Raw genomic sequence first — 6501 nt, 5'->3', positions numbered from 1 at the left:
AGTAGTCCATTTGTCCAGATATCCAGTAACCTGTTCTGACAGAGGTTAGTAAGTGATACTTCCTATAATGAAGTTATACTTCCTATAATGAAGAGTTTGGAATAACCTGCCAAAAGGGAAATTACTTTCCAGTCCCAGGCAGTTAGTGTCATGCCCTGAGTTCTTTCAGATTTTACTCAGCTGTTTGCCTTTACAAACTGTTCCTTTTCAGATGCTGCAGTTGAAGTGAGCACTAAACATTTGCATAGATAATGAGAACATTCAGTTACATTAGAAAGGATAGTAGTAGCATCCTATCTTTTGTTGGTTAAATTATTCTCTTGATTCTCATGCTAATTAGTCCACATGCTCAATCCTTTTCTTCTTTGGAGCTGGTGGGTTTCTTGAAATGGTGGTCCATGAGTCCATGGTCCCGGTCTCCCACTGCCAAACTCAAGAGGCCAGGGACTGGCACTGATCCCTTGCAATTACAAAGGGCATGAAGACCTGTGGAGCCAAACAGGGGACAAGAGACACAGCAGGTGACAAGAGACAACTAGGTTACACGAGAGGACCCCAACAAGTCAAAAGGAAGAGCCCAGAAGAGACGATAAATGCCCAGATGGTCCTTTGTTCAGTGTCCCTCCTTTGAAGATATGAGGCCTGTTTCACTGATAAGACAAGGCCCCTGTTTCAGGACCCTCTTCTTATTCTCTGTAACTCATTGGACAAATTGCTAACTATTTCTGACTCTTGAGATGTCAGCATTAAGGGGAAAGCAGTGGATATTGTACACAGAAATAATATCCGGGGAAATACATAAAACTGTGAAGAACAAAGGGCCGAGGAAATATCTTTTGCCACAGAGCTATGAACTACAGGATTTTTTAACTTGTGATCAAGATAAGGTATAAACCTTTGGAAAGAATATCCACGATGGGAAATAAATTTCTGTAAATACCTGACAGAATCTATAATAGCATTACCTAATACCTAGTAGTGGGGTCAGCTGATTTTTAAGGCTTTATTTTCAGTGAAAAGAAAGTTGTTAAGTCTCCAAAGGGAAAGAATAATCATGTCTAAAAATAGAACCAAGATGAAGCTTGAAATAGAGAAGTTCACAAAAATTATGACTAAGAAGGAAACTTCCACTTCTAGGCTTTAAACAGATGCCTTGGACTTTATTTTATCAATTATCAAGATATTTTTTCCTTCTGTCAGAGGTCTAGAGCGACAGAGGGTAAAAGGAAAAGCCATACCATGATTTTTCAAGTACTTCTTCTGAAAATCATGTGTGTTAAGGGTATTACGTTCTCAAACTGTTCTAATAATATTAAAAAGATATCTTCTGTGCCTGAAGTTTGGAGATAAAGTAAGTGTCTCATATATCATTTTTTTCTTTACCTTTTTCTTTTTTAATCATCCAAATCAGGTGTTAGCTGAGAGAAAGTGTTGGGTAGACAGCAGACTAACATTCTATTGTTAAACTGTGTTTTCTCTCCTAAAATGTAACAATAATTGCCACTTGGAGATGGTTCTCCACCACAGCAGAAAACACTTCAGTGCTTACAGTGGAATCTGGAATCTAAAAGGACTTTTAGGACTACTTCATGAAGGAATACCAAATCCTCCATAGAACTGTTAAGTCCAGATTCACTTACAAAGCTTCAGCCATTTAACTGAGACTCTACTCATACTAAGGGCTTTTCTTAAAAAAAAATTTAAACACAGGTCAGTTCGGGGCATGCTGCAGGCCTTACATGAGTTGAATCACTCCCTGAAGGAGCTAGTCTCTTTCCAGTGACTCTAAAAGAGCCTTTGGTTTTCTCAGTTAAGTTCTATTCATCTAAGTCTTGATTCTTTTTGTACGATTTAGTATTTCACTCAACAGATTGCTATCAAAAAACTTAGAGAAGTCAAAATCAAGGCCAAATTGCCTCCTAGTTCTACTTGAATTGTATTATAAAGATTAATCTTAAACTTCTCTTTCATTCCACAAAATTATGTAGCTGTAGGTTTCCCCAGGTGCTGATTTCTGTCTTAGTAGATTGTTCACAGTTGGAGACAATGACTTTCAGATTTTAAAAAAATAATTTCCACTAAACATAATGTCTATTTTTTCAAAGAAAGGTTGAAAATAATATTTAGACATTTTGCTTTAACTCACATATATCAGTCAGCCTGTACAGAAGCCTGTCAATTACATCACATTTTACACATGGTGAAGATCTGAATAACATCACTCTACTGGTGACTTAAAAGGTTCATGGTCCAGGCTATTTTTGTTTTGTGTTAGCTTTTTTGTGGATTACTGATAGCTCTTCATTAATAGAGATCCCATTCTTGTCACCTACTTTTGAAATTAGTAGTTTTATATGAGTAAATTAAACAATTTTATTTGATTTGAGCAAACGAAAGAATATGTATTTTACTAATTTCTTAAATGTTCACAGGAAAAAATCAAAATATTATTTCTAGATCTTAGCAACTAAATAAAAAATTAATCATATGAGTAAGTGAAGTCTTTTTATAATACATGCTAAACATAGTAGTACCTACCAAGTTCAACGAAAATATGAGTTTCTGTTCTCTATCTACAGTTAGTTAAACTTATTTGGATTGCCTTCTGACACACTTCCAAATCTGACATGGAGCCTTCCATAATTGGGTGCCAAGAGTGAAAGGGCCTGTTCTTCAGGGATTGACTTTTTAAGGCATTTTGAAAATCAGGTATTTTTCCTTTTAAGTCATCTGAAATGAAATGCCTGAGTTGCAAAATCACTGGTCATTACTGAAAATCACTGAAAGGTTGTGATAGTAATTTTAAACATATTTACTCTTTTGCTAACTGGATAAAACTTCTGATGGGACTTTCTAAAAATACTTAAAATAATTTAATGCACAAGTAAATACATTACCTTGATTGAAAGGTTATGGGACTTTTTATCCTAAATAATTTTAGGATAAATTCAAAGACTGATTTAGTCATCTAACAGTCAGCACAAGTTCTTTAGCCTATCATTTAGGCACAGCGAGTCTTATCTCTGTTGTGTTTTTGTTTCTCTTTCTTTCACACACACACACACACACACGCGCATTACTTAATCCTGTAGGTGTCTAAGGTATAAAAAGCTAGATTCACAAAAGTTTTCTGGTGCTACACTACTTCTCTAGTGAATTAACATCTTTGATATGAATATCAAGTCTCTCTATTCAGTAAATAAAAAGAATTAGCTATGGAAGAATGAGATTTTCAAAGTGTACTGAACAGGGCAACGTCCAAATTGTCCTAAGGTTAGTTAGTGTCTAAGATTGCATCAGTCGTAGTAAATTAAAAGTGCCTGGGAAGAGTATCAGGCATAGTCTTATCTCAGGAAAATTAGTACTTTTTCAAGAGACACTGAATTTGGGAGTTTGCAAGGGCCGGTGAACATGTAAAAGGACCTGGGGGTGTTGGTCGACATCAGCATGCCTAGGTGGCCAAGAAGGCCAGTGACATCCTCCTGGCTTGTATGAAAAATAGTGTGGTCAGCATGACCAGGGAAGTGATTGTCCCTCTCTATTTGGCACTGGTGAGGCCACATCTTGAGTACTGTGTCCAGTTCTGGGCTATTCACTTCAAGGAAGACATTGAGGTGCTGGAATGTGTTCAGAGAAGGGTAATGAAACTGGTGAAGAGTCTGGAGCATAGGTCTTATGAGGAAGAGTTGAGAGAGCTGGAGGTTGTTTAGCCTGGAGAAAAGGAGGCTCAGGGGAGACCTTATTACTCTACAACTGTGTTGAAAGGAGGTTGTAGCAAGGTGAGTGTTGGTCTCTTCTCCCAAGGAACAAGTGACAGGGAAAGGGGAAATGGCCTCAAGCTGCACCAGGGGAGCCTTAGATTGGATATTAGAAGAAATGTCTTCACCAAAAGGGTGGGCAGGCATTGAAGTGCCTGTTTCAATGCCCAGGGAGGTGGTAGAATCAGCATTCCTGGAAATGTTCAAAAGGTGTATGGATGTGGCACTTGGGGGTATGATTTAGTGGTGAATACAGTGGTGCTGCGTTTACTGTTGGATTTGATGATTTTAGCGGTCTTTTACAACCTTAACAGTTTTATGATTCTAAACCAAATCAAACCAAAAAACCACACAAATCCCTCCCCTATGAAAAAACCCCAACCCCACAGACCTAGCCTGGATGTACGAGCCCAGAGGAGGAATGCAAGTGTTATTAATAAAAGACAGCCTTTGCCCATGGCTATCTTAACGTCCTCTGACCTCCACCGCACATTCCCATGAACAGCGAGTTCTGGATCCCTTTCCCCACCCACGACGTGGGGGAGCCCAGCTCTAGTTCCTTCTCCATCTGAAGAACCATTCCGACGTCTTGAGGGATGGGGAAAGGGGACTCCAGCGACAGGGTTTTTCAGGCCCCGAGCCTGGAGGGGAGAGGTGCCCTCCCCTCCCCCCAGCACCCACGTGGCTCCATGGCAGGCACAGAGACAGCACACCGGGTGTGGAGAAGAGGCAAGAGAGAGTTTATTGTTGGGAGGGGGTTTATAAAGCTTTTAGGAGGGTCAAAGGGGAACCAATCACAAGTTCAGGGTCACACAGAAAAAAACATCAGGTAAGGGGTCAACAGCCAATAGGAAGGGGTTAAACAAAGGACCAATGGGACACCTCGGGACACCTTCCCAGGACATTCCTGCATAGGAGATAACAGTTGCTGTGGGGGGTGTTGGGAAGAAGAAACACGTGTTTGCAAAGGGACCACAAAGAGCCATTTTAAGACATGTTTAAACAAGTTTCTCATCAGATTCACTGCTACAGCGAGTGTCTGCATTTTCCCTCACCATAGTGCCAGCATAGCCTCGAAGGAAAAGCTGTAATGGTTTGGAAGTCTTTGCAATATTGCTTTAAAAGATCATTAAATATATCGGAGAAAGATAAAATGTTTATCACATCATGCACTCATACTTGAGCAGAGATGGACAGAGCCTTGGCCAAGGGAGAAATTCTGCAATTTTTCAGCAAAACCTGGTGAAATACAATGCCTGTTTGTCCCACAGATTGGTGAATTGCCTGTACCTAAGTAACAGATCAGGATCCTTCTTTCCCCTCCCAGAGTTACATGGTGGAGGGCTGACTGTGGTTTGTCAGGGGTATGTCCCTGCAGCAAATGCGGTATGAAACATGTCAGTGTCTTGGAATTTCTAATTGTTTACATAATGTTTTTTAAAACTTACCATGTGTTGCCTAGTTGATGTCTGAAACATAAATGCATCTTTTCAGAATAGAAATATAAAAATATACATAACTTAAATTAACATATAGATACAAACTTTAATTATAGACTGCAAAACTTAAAATTATGGATAATTAATTAAGAAAGCACACATTTAGCACTGATGATGGTTCAGTTCTTTGAACATCAGTCAATTAAGGAAATGAAGAAACTGAAGCAATGTTTATTTGCAATAATCTGCCCTTAAGTCTGCAAATGAGTTTGAATACATGTTTGTCTCAGTTCTATCTGCATGGATGAAAGGTGTCTATATGAATAAAACTAATTATTTATCAAGGGAAGGTCTACACTGCGCCATTACAATCAGAATTGATGGGCCTCATTGAAAGTTTAGCATATTACAAGAGCTACCAGTACATGGAGGGGAATAGGATAATTCCCTTTATTAATGCACATAGTTGGTATTCCATTTAGAGAGAAAAAGGTGTAGCAATAGAAAAGATTTCTTTTAATGACACAAGGAAATACAGCCATTTATGACAAGTCACAGACAAGTCTGTTCACCTACTTTCAATATATAATTTTAGAAGATTTGAGTGTCACAGAATTGTTAGCAATTCTGTTATGTGTATTCAAGAAATCATTATTTCATAACCATGATATATAAAGCAGGTAAGATTTAATGCTTTATTCTGAGTTTCATTTATAAACTCCTATGTCTGTGTCCCCCAGGGAGATACACAATAGAAATTTCATCTATTTAGCTCATATTTAACATTATCAGAAAGATGTGGTACTACAAATGCATTATATTTAGGTAAATCATCTGATCATGCTACTGATTTACTGAGCATGATGACTACCTGTCATATTATGTTGAAATGTTTCATGGCAGGATAACTGCAATATTAGATCCAGGGGCTGGTGAGTAGTTCATCTTGTCCAATGGAAATATCTTGAAAATATAAAAGCCTTTTAAACTTCCTGGAATCTTAAGTGGAACTGTATCTGCTTGCAATACTCCATAAATAAATAAAATTCTTCATGGCTTTTGCTTGAAGCTTGTTCAAGGCCCCAAGAGGGTTAATTACTGCCTAGCTGCCTATGGTCCCTGAGCCCTGTGCCGCAGTCCTCATCCAGTACCACCCCTTTGCCGAGCCTCAGAAACATAAAGGCAACATATTATAGGCTTGGAGGGTTGATATAAACAAAAAGTTTATTTTACTCATTGGCAAAAATAATAAAAACATGTCAGAAGGAGAATGGTTTACCTCCCAGAGTAGTTGGAGGCCAGGT

This window comes from Pipra filicauda, unplaced genomic scaffold (assembly GCF_003945595.2).
Source record: "Pipra filicauda isolate LSUMZ 115617 unplaced genomic scaffold, ASM394559v2 scaffold40_size4127951_pilon, whole genome shotgun sequence".
Taxonomy (NCBI): Eukaryota; Metazoa; Chordata; class Aves; order Passeriformes; family Pipridae; genus Pipra; species Pipra filicauda.
Note: the sequence above shows the minus strand (reverse complement) of the source record.